Consider the following 10,588-nt stretch of genomic DNA (forward strand, 5'->3'; position numbering starts at 1 on the left):
CACACTCAACAGCACTACGATTCATGCCCCATCAAAACTTATGTAACAAACAAAATTTCTCTGTGAGGTGTATCAGAGCTTTCTTGATCTTAGAAGTAATAGACAGAATCCTATTAATATATGCAGGACTTAATCTGAACAATAAAGTCACCAGGAAAAATACAAAAATGCAAAAAATGTGGCAATAAATAGACCTCAAAAAAGACATTTGTTTACAATATGAGAACTGAAACAAGAAGGCAGAGCATGTATTTGTTTGACCTCGGCTGGTAACTTATGTGTTGGGAGACTGGAATTTTTTGCCTCTCCTAACATGACCTCTGCATGTCTTTGAACACTGCAAATAATGACAAAAGTGGTGCAAGGATTGATTTTGGGATTACAAATCAATTTTAGTGAGCAGACGAATTTGCAACTATGGAATCTGTGAGTAGTGAGGGTCTACTATATTAGTTTCTAATGTTCTATTTTGAAACAGCTTTTCAAAATGGATGTTAGTTCCTTCATAATCAAATTAAAAAAATTGACACGTGCTCATTATATTGGCATGAGTTATGTTTCTAGCTTTTTGAAAATTAAAATAGAAAATTTAACCCTTTTCAAGTGTCACAATTTGTTATTTAGATGGACAAATGCCCAGTGTTTTATGATGATTTAGGGCAGTAGCTCTTCCAGGTGTATTTTAGGGACATAAGTCAAGTGGGGACTGGACTCAGAAACAAATGTATGTGGGAGACAACTTGCTGTGTTCACAGTCTTCTGTCCCTTCAGGTGTTTCTGGCTAAGCCCCCTGTGTCTGGCACCTATTTTCCTCAGCGTGAGTTCTCCCTCAGGAGGCTCTTAGCCCTCAGGGAAACAGGTTGCTACTGAGCCCACTGGATGCTTTCCAGAAATGCCAGGCTAAATTCAATCTGGGACTTTTAGGGAGAGGTGGTAAGCTAGTTTTTGAGGTCACAGCAAGGGTAAAGCCCAGAGGCTAAAGCCATGAAAGTTTCAACAAGGTTAAACCAAAAATAATTCTGAGGAGAAAGGCTCTCCACAGAATGAATTTTCATTGAAGGGACCAAAGAAATTCTCTTTCATCATAGAACTTTCTGGAACCTAAAGAAATAAGGCCTAGGGCCTATAGTAAAAGAAATGTGCAGCATCTTCAGTATGCAATTGAAAGTTTATCAGAAGATTAACATGCAAATAGTCTTTTCCAGTAGGAAATGCTACATTATATGGTATAATGGGGCTGCTAAAGGAAGGCTGATATCTTGAGAACCAAAAGTAGCTTTACAATTCCTGCATACCTAGAATCCATATGAGTTGTATTTTTTAAATACTATTATACATCTTTTTGCTTGAGAAGTTTTAAAATTAAAAATAGTGTTGAGGGCTTCCCTGGTAGCTCAGTGCTAAAGAATCTACCTGCCAATGCAGTAGACATGGGTTTGATCCCTGGTCCAGGGAGATCTCACATGCTGAGGAGCAAATAAGACTGTGTGCCAAAACTGTTGAGCCTGTGCTCTAAAGCTTGGGACACACAACTACTGAGCCCATGCTCCACAACTGCTGAAGCCTATGCATTGTAGAAATGGTGTTCCAAAACAAGAGAAGCCTTGCAAAGGGAAGCCTGGGCACCACAACTAGAGAGTTGCCCCAACTCGATGCACCCAGAAAAAAAGCCAGCACAACAACAAAGACCCAACACAGCCAAGAATAAATAAATAAATAAAATTATTTTTAAATGGTATTTTAAAAGCTTAGCAAGGAATAAAGTAACATCTTTTTTCTTTCCCTTCCCTTCCTCCTTCTTGTCATTTCACAACCTTCCTTTTAAGCTTGTGATGATTCCTGGGTTGGGATTTTAAATGATTTTAAATGACTTTAAATGATGATTTTTTTTCATCATTTAAAGCAGTGGTTCTGTTACTGACTTGTTTGGGTCTGAGTTGGACCCCAACAAGGGTTCATGTGCCCAGTGTCAATCAAGAAAATAGAATGAGATCAAGCTCCTTTCAGAAGCAAAGGAAAGCTATGTCTGATTCATATTGATATTTGGCAGAAAACAACAAAATTCTGTAAAGCGATTAGCCTTCAATTTTAAAAAAAGAATGGAGAGGTACAAACTTGGCTCTGGAGTACACTCTGTCCCTTACTGGATTTTGGAGGGGCTTCTACATACGGTTCTTCACTACAGAGGGAGGTTCTCCACTATGGATGGAGTGCTTATGAGTTCTTGTAGTTGTGTTGGCCACAGTGCTTCAAACTGAAGTGCTGGGCATAGCTTCTCTGCACACAGTGTGCTATTGACATCTTGAATTGCAGTGCTGTGGGCAGCACTTCTGCACACAATCTGCCAAGTTGGGGTGTGGTGGTTCTGTGCTGGGAGCTCTAATCCATGAGGTAGGTACAAGACTTTGTCACCTAGATTCCATCTTATTTCTTTCACCCCAGTCCCCAGTGAGCTTTGCCCATGACACTTTTCAACCAGGAAGGATTTTTGCCCCTCAGTAGACATTTGGTGATGTCTAGAGATGTTTTTTGATAAAGGATGGAATAGTGGTTAGGGAGTTGTTCAAAATATCAATAGTGCTGAGGTTTTGAAACTAGTCTAATCAGGGGTAAGAAAACTGCTTCTGTAAAGGACCAGATAATAAACATTTTAGGCCATACTCTGTTGTAACAACTCAACTCTGGTTGTAATTTGAAACTAGCCATGGGCAATGTGTAAATAAATGGGCAGCTGTGTTCCAATAAAATTGTATTTATGGACACTATTAAATTAATTAAGCAAGGAGGCCATTAGGCTAAGGTAGGTCTAATGCTGGAATTGCCTTCATAAGCAAACCAAAATCTAAGCCTATAAATGCCACAGACATAGGAAATTGAAACCTAAAGCCAACCAACCACAAACAGCCAACTAGCCTTCAAGCTGTGCCAATCAATAATTTCCTTTCTTTGCTTCCCCATTGCTCTATAAAAGTCTCTCCTGAGTTCCTGTCAGCAGAGCTGTCCTAACCATTTCTGGTTTGGCGATGCCCCATTTAAATAAATTTTTACTCCCAAATAAACTCTTAGAATTTTTAATATCAATCAGTTTATCTTTTAATAACATCAAAATTTGAATTTCAAATAATTTTCACATGTCATAAAATATGACTCTTCATTTGATTTTTTTCCTTTTCAACAGTTAAAAAATATAAATGGAAAATCAACTCTAGCCTGCAACCAATAGAACAAGAGGTTATGGGCCTGATTTGATCACAATAATCCCAGTGAATAGACAGACTTTTCCTTCTTTTTTAAAGGAAGCACAGTATTTTCATTCAGCAAAACCATTGATTCTTTTTTTTTTTTTTTTTTTTTGCTTGCAGCATTTTAATGTATGATTTGTGTTGCGTGATTCAGTGATTCAGCTAAGAAGAGCTGTGGATGAAGAATAGCCCTTTTTATTTAAGCAGTTCTGTTGTGTTCTGGTCATTAAGAACTGAATTTTTAATAGACTCATAGACTGAGGAAACTTATTCTTTTTCTTAAGTGTTTATGATTTGCTTATTTAATCTTTGTCCCCTTTTCAGTTTTCTTGGCTTCTTTTGGCTTAGCACTGGATATTCCAAGTGAAGCAGACTCAATTTTCTGTGTGTCTGAAATTTCACCAAGGGTAAGTTCATTCAGATTCGGGGTCATTTACATTTCAAGTCTGCAATTTGATCTGATTATCACTGGCTGAAAAGAAACACCAAGGGCCTTTTAATGTGGGCTGAACTGGATAACCCATTCCAAGGGCTGGGTAAAACACAGAGAAACTAGGGAGTCTGGAGGGTACTTGCTTTTTATTTCTCAGCAGGGGGATATCATGGGAGAGTCTTACAAACACTAATTTCCAAAGAACAACTGAGAAAAACTTGAGATTTTTGGTGAAGAACCAGGGAGAAAGAAATGCTTCCTGCCAGGTTGAAAAAGAAGAGTGGGAAAGGAACAAAAAGGGGTTATTGTGGAACAGCCTGAAATGTGCCTGAGGGTGAAGGGTATAGTTATCATACTTCCAGTACTTTCTCTTTTCCTAAGTGGTGTAAAGAGTACCTGAAAAAACTTCTAGAACTGATAAGAGTTTGTGAAAGTGCCCAAATACTGTAAAAAATATAGAAAACTCATTAATTTCTCTAAGTTTACCTATTAGAAGACAGGATGTGGAAAACAAAGGCTCCCAATCTAAATGTTAACAAAAGACATACAATAGCTAAGACTAAGCCTACCAATAAGTGTGTAAAGCATACATAATGAAAACTATAATATTTTACTGAGAGGTATAAAAAAAATTGAATAAATGGAGAGAGATTTTACCAGTTGGTTTTCTGGTAGTGAGCAGAACCATTATGACTAATGAGAGTAAGGGATTTTTTCAAAGACTAGACCTTACATGACTGTGGCAACTAGTTGAGAAGTCAGGGTAGAATCGTTGGCTTTCTGCATCTGGTGCTGACCTCATGCCAGCAGAGTTGGCAAATGGGAAAGAAAGATGGTCTAAGGCGGGGAGAGCAGGGAAAAACTGGAAATTGCTTTTTTTTTCTTTTCCTTTCTTATCAACTCCAGTCTCAGTGACATGAGTGATCTGGAGGGTAACTGGGACCCTTCACCATGGTGACCCTGGCACATGAAGCTGATTCTGAGAGCTGGAGGAGGAGATCCAGCGTTAACTGGTGGAACTTAGGTCCGGATGCTGGTTCATTTCTTCCCTTCAGATATTTCTCTTGGTCAGTCCTAAGAGAATCAAAGTGCTGTGCTAAATCACTTCCATGGTGTCTGACTTTTTGCAATCCTATGGACTATAGCCTGCCAGGCTCCTCCGTCCATGGGTTTCTCCAGCCAAGAATACTGGGGTGGGTTGCCATGTTCTCCTCCAGGGGATCTTTGCAACCTAAGGATCAAACCTAAGTCTCTTGTGTCTTCTATATTGCAGGCAGATTCTTTACCCACTGAGTCACTTGGGAAGCCCATATTGGGGAGGAAAGTAAGGCATAGTTCCAGCTTAGCTAAGCTGACAATGCATAAAGCAACCATACATACTTTGTCTCTTTATGATGGTGATGATGATGATGATGATATAGCAAATATGACATTAACTACATGTTACACACTTTTCTAAGTTTTTTACATTTATTAACTCATTTTAACTCACCACAACTCTCTGAGGTAGGGATGATTAGTAGCCTTATGTTGTAAATGAGGAAACTGAGTCTTGAGCGGTTAATGGCCTGCTCGTGGCCACAGGCTGGCGGCCACTTTACAAGTGGCAAAGTCATCATTCAAACCCAGACAGTCTGGAAAGACTGCACTTCTTAAAATGTCAAGTCTCCTCATGTTAATGTATTTTAATACAATCTGTTAAAATCCCAGTGGGCTGGGTATTGAGAATTTGTAAGATTTTTCTAAAGCGTTTCTTAAAGCTTAAAACATGTGTATACATACAATAAAACCCCAGTAGCTGAAACAGCATATTTCCATAGAAATCCGCAAAGAATCTAAGATGGCTCTAAACAGAGCTTAGTATACAAACCTAGAAAATAAGAGCTGAAGTCGCTCAGTCGTGTCCGACTCTTTGCAACCCCATGGGCTGTAGCCTACCAAGCTCCTCGGTCCATGGGATTTTCCGGGCATGAATACTGGAGTGGGTTGCCATTTCCTTCTCCAGGGGATCTTCCTGACCCAGGGATCGAACCTGGGTCTCCCACATTGTAGGCAGGTGCTTTACCATCTGAGCTGCCAGGGAAGCCCTGAGTGAGTGAGTGAAGTTGCTCAGTCGTGTCCGACTCTTTGCAACCCCGTGGACTGTAACCCACCAGGTTCCTCCGTCCATGGGATTCTCCAGGCAAGGATACTGGAGTGGGTTGCCATTTCCTTCTCCGTGACACATGCATCCTTGAACAACTGGCTTCTGAAGAAGAATGCAATGAGACCCTCCTCTCCCTGTTACTCAGTGACTGTGACATTGCAAGAGGGGAGACTTTCATACTTTCTCATGCCATCTTGGCAAACCTGCACATCAGCCCTATTTCTTTTTTTTTTTTTTTTTTTCCTGTGCACTTGAGAACTGTCCTGGGCAGATAGGTCCTACCATTTTTCAATCATATTTAGTAATAAGTCTCTCTAGTCACATCAGTCATAATAGTAGGAGTGAAAAGGGGCAGAAAGTTTTGACAGGCAGAGGTCCTCTGCTATTCACTCCCCTGGGGCTGTTGAATACGTTTAAAGTTTGCTCCTTGTTATGCAAAAATTTTCCGGAGGTGAGGAGGAGTTTACCCTATAATAGTTCTGCTGGATCATTTTCACAGCAGATCCCAGGAGAGGCAGAGTGTCTCCTGACCTGGTTCTTGTCTTCTAACTTAGCCTCTTCTGAGGGCTGTTTTGCCTCTTTTTTCATAATTTCTTGAGCAATGTGCAAAGTGACCAACCACCCTGGTTAGGCTGGGACTAAGGAGTTTCCCAGTATATGAGTCTTTCAGCACCAAAACGTCAACAATACTGAAAAAACCTGGAGGATTGATCACTGTCAAAGTTCCCTTTTGGACATCTCTGCACAACCATGCCTATCTACCTCTGGCTCCTGAGAAATAAACACTTCTGTTCCACTATTACATCCTAAATACAGCCTTCTGAGTCCATGGATCACTACTCGTAAGAGACTTGTGTCTTACTCTGGCCAATTGTGTCCCCATATACCAGGCAACTACACATCAAGCTCTCAGAGTAGCCTTCTGGAAGCCTCTAACAGGGCTTGGAAAGGAAAGAGAGCTGCCAATTCCTGCCTTCAGAGTAGCTGTCGAACCTGTACAGACAACTCTCTCTAAAGCAAGCCGCCCTCCCTTGGCTTTTTCACCGTCAGTCTTTGTAGGGGCTTTCTCTGCTGTTGGCTCAGGGCCAGGCACTGGTGTTTGTCAATCCTTTGCAGTACTGTTGAGGCAGTAAAAGTTTAGCCATCCCTCTTTAACATGTGGGAGCACCTGCCACACACTTTTTTGGTCACAAGATTTTTAAGCCTCAGAAAAAAACTGTGACAACATGGATTAGAGTTTTAATATCATGTTTCATAAACCCTTTAAGCAAGAAAAAAAAAAAGAAAGGAAAATTTCAGGGCAAGAGAGGATAATGAAGTGTGAAAATAATTGACTTGATACATAGAATTGTTAAGTATTTGTACATCAAAAATTGTATACAAATTTAAAAACTAAATGACAACCAGGAATGTATCCCCAACAAAGTAACAAATAAGAAGCTAATATCCATAATTATGTAAACAAAACACTTTTACAAATAATAGAGTCCACATCTTACCCCCTGTACCCCAACTTCCCCTTCCCAAATCACTCCAGTTTCCTGCCCTAAAAGCATAGTGATTTAGGATAATGGAAACCTCTCTTATCTCCTTATTCAGTACCATTAGTCCAAATAATCTTTTAAAATTGTAAATAAGATCCTGTCATAGCTCTATCTAAATTTTCTTTATGGATTTTCTTACATTTAAAAATGAAATCCAAAGTCCTTACATGCCATAGTGCAGAAGGCCTCATGCCATCTGGTGCTGGCTACATCTCTGAACTTACTCACACACTAGCCCTCTGTGAGGGCAGGAACTTTATCAGTTATCTCTTTGTCCAACATCACAAAATGCTATCACTCAGAACAGTGCCTAGCACAGAGCAGAAAACCACTAAATATCTTGTGAATGAATAAATTAATGGATGGATAACTGTAAGTAAAAAGATCAATGAACTATGAGGAGTTTTCTAAAAGAAAGAATACTATACATCACTGGTTAAGAACACAAGCTGGAATCAAGATTGCCTGGAGAAATATCAATAATCTCAGATATGCAGATGACATCACTCTTATGGAAGAAAGCAAAGAGCTTCTTGATGAAAGTGAAAGAGGAGAGTGAAAAAAGCTGGCTTAAAACTCAACGTTCAAAAAATGAAGATCATGACATGCAGTCCCATCACTTCACAAATAGATGGGAAAACAATGGAAATAGTGACATATTTTATTTTCTTGGGCTCTAAAATCACTGCAGGTGGTGACTGCAGCCATGAAATTAAAAGACACTTGCTCCTTTGAAGAAAAGCTATGACAAACCTAGACTGCATATTAAAAAGCAGAGACATTACTTTGCCAACAAAGTCCATCTAGTCAAAGCTATGGTTTTTCCAGTAGTCATGTATGGATGTGAGAGTTGGGCCATAAAGAAAGCTGAATGCTGAAGAATTGATGCTTTTGAACTGTAGTGTTAGAGAAGACTCTTGAGAGTCCCTTGGACTGCAAGGAGATCCAACCAATCAATCCTAAAGGAAATCAATCCTGAATATTCATTGGAAGGACTGATGTTGAAGCTGAAGCTCCAATACTTTGGCTGCCTGATGCGAAGAACTGACTCTCTAGAAAATACCCTGATATTAGAAAAGATTGAAGGCAGGCAGAGAAGGGTATGTCAGAGGATGAGATTGTTGGACAGTATCATTGACTCAATGGACATGAGTTTGAGCAAGCTCCAGGAGTGGTGATGAACAGAGAAGCTTGGCATGCTGCAGTTCATGGGGTCGCAAAGAGTCAGACACAACTGAGTGACTGAACTGACATATACTGCTTGAGGGTGTATATTTTTAGACAATTTGGGGGGAAAACAATTTGGAAATAAGAATGTAAAGTATATGAAGTTCATATAATTTTAAGATTTAGAAATTTCAGTTCTAGAAATTCAGAATATGCACACCTATTGATTTAGGTAAAAGAGGCTTATTATAGCATTATTAGTCATAATAAAAAATTGGGAACAATCTAAATGCCCAAAATAGCAGAAAAGTTTAATACATATGTACTTATTCATATGATGGAAAGTTGTATAGGTATTACCATGATTAACAAATTTTTGCTTCAGATTAATTGCTAAGTAAAAGAACAAAACACAAAATTTAATATATTGTATGATTATAATTAAAATACATATGTATAAATTAAAAATTTGAGCAAATCGTTAATGTTACCATTGATTAATTTTGTTGGTGGGATAAGTAGTGATTTAAATTTTCTTCATTATACTTTGTTTAAATTTCGGATTTTGTTATGTTTAGAATCAGAAAAGCCTACAAAATTTATGTTTAGAATAATTATAATAGATAGAGAAACTACTGATCAATGAATGTTTGCAGTCTTTCCACAGACAGATGTGGGCCAGTAACTTGATGATTGTGAATCATATGTGCATAAAATTAAATTAATTTCCAACAAAACAAGGCCAGAGAACCTTATAAGAAGATTTCAGTTCATGCCTATGGCTCAGATATGCATAAAAATGAACTTCCTTTATTTTTTTAATAACTGGTTCCATTTTATTCTACATTTTTTTCATGCTTATGGTAGAAAATACTTGATTTGTCAAGTGAAGCTGTCTCCATCTCATACAACTTGAAATGGTAATTATTCCTTGCTATTCCATCCCTTCCTTCTCTGGTTGATGTAAATTTGGAGGTCATGGTTTATAGGTTTGCTCTATAGATGTGTCTTTTCATCCTTGCTGGACCTGGTTACAGTGTTTCACTTCATTTGACCACTTGCCACATCTACCTCAGTGTCTCTTGACCCCTTAGTGATTGGGGTCCTATTCCATCAATTGTGAGAGAGAGGGTGGTCTCTGGTGTTCGGGGCAGTGTTTGCAACTGATGCTTATAACAACTAAGTTTTATTGAACACATGTCACATGCAAGATCATGTGCTCTAACAACTTGAGGGGCACTAGCTTCTGCAATTCTCATAGCAGCTCTGTGAAATAGATACAGCTAAGGAAACTGTGGCTCAGAAAGGGTAGGTACTTTGCCCATAGTCTATCACATGTCAAAGTCAGAATGTCCATGGACCTTGTTATTGTCTCTAGTTGTCAGGTCCCCTCATACTGTGGCCTTCTCATTTGACCCTGGGTCTCCTTGGGACCCTTTCCTTAAAGTTCCAGGAACCCTTGACTGCTTCTCCACAAGAGAAGATGGGTGCTATGAGATTGTGCTCATACTTAGGTACAGGGCTGTACCTGTTCCTCAAGCACTGCTGCATTAGCTTGCCTTGCCCAGGTTGTGTTGGAGTCTGTAATGACAGGCTGGCAGTTTTCTCAGGATTCTCTCAGGGAAAGTCGGGAATTTGTCTTGCTGTCTTCAGTTTTCCAGAACCTGCCTTCCCGGGAACTTCCCAGAGACTCACTTTCTCCCTAGCCTGTTTTTCTAGCTTCTGGACAAGATTTCTCTTTTGTGAGCTTTTTCGTTTTTCTTCCTTGTCTGATCTTCAAACTTTAGAACTTGATGAGTGAAACCCAGGTGTGGGATATGTGATAAAAACATTAAAAAGTCAAGTTATTAGTATGAAAAAAAGTCTTACTAGAAAAAGAGTTCAAACAAGTCTTCCTACCTGCGGTTTGTTGCTTTTCTGGCTTTGTCTTTGTGATGAAGAGTTGAAGAGGGAAAAAAAAAAATCTGAATTACACAAGAAAGGACATGGGGTGATATTTGAAAACATTATCTTCAGCCCTGAAGCTCCATGCTATCCTGTCTGCCCCTATCGGGAA

The sequence above is a fragment of the Odocoileus virginianus genome, chromosome 4 (assembly GCF_023699985.2).
Source record: "Odocoileus virginianus isolate 20LAN1187 ecotype Illinois chromosome 4, Ovbor_1.2, whole genome shotgun sequence".
Classification (NCBI taxonomy): Eukaryota; Metazoa; Chordata; class Mammalia; order Artiodactyla; family Cervidae; genus Odocoileus; species Odocoileus virginianus.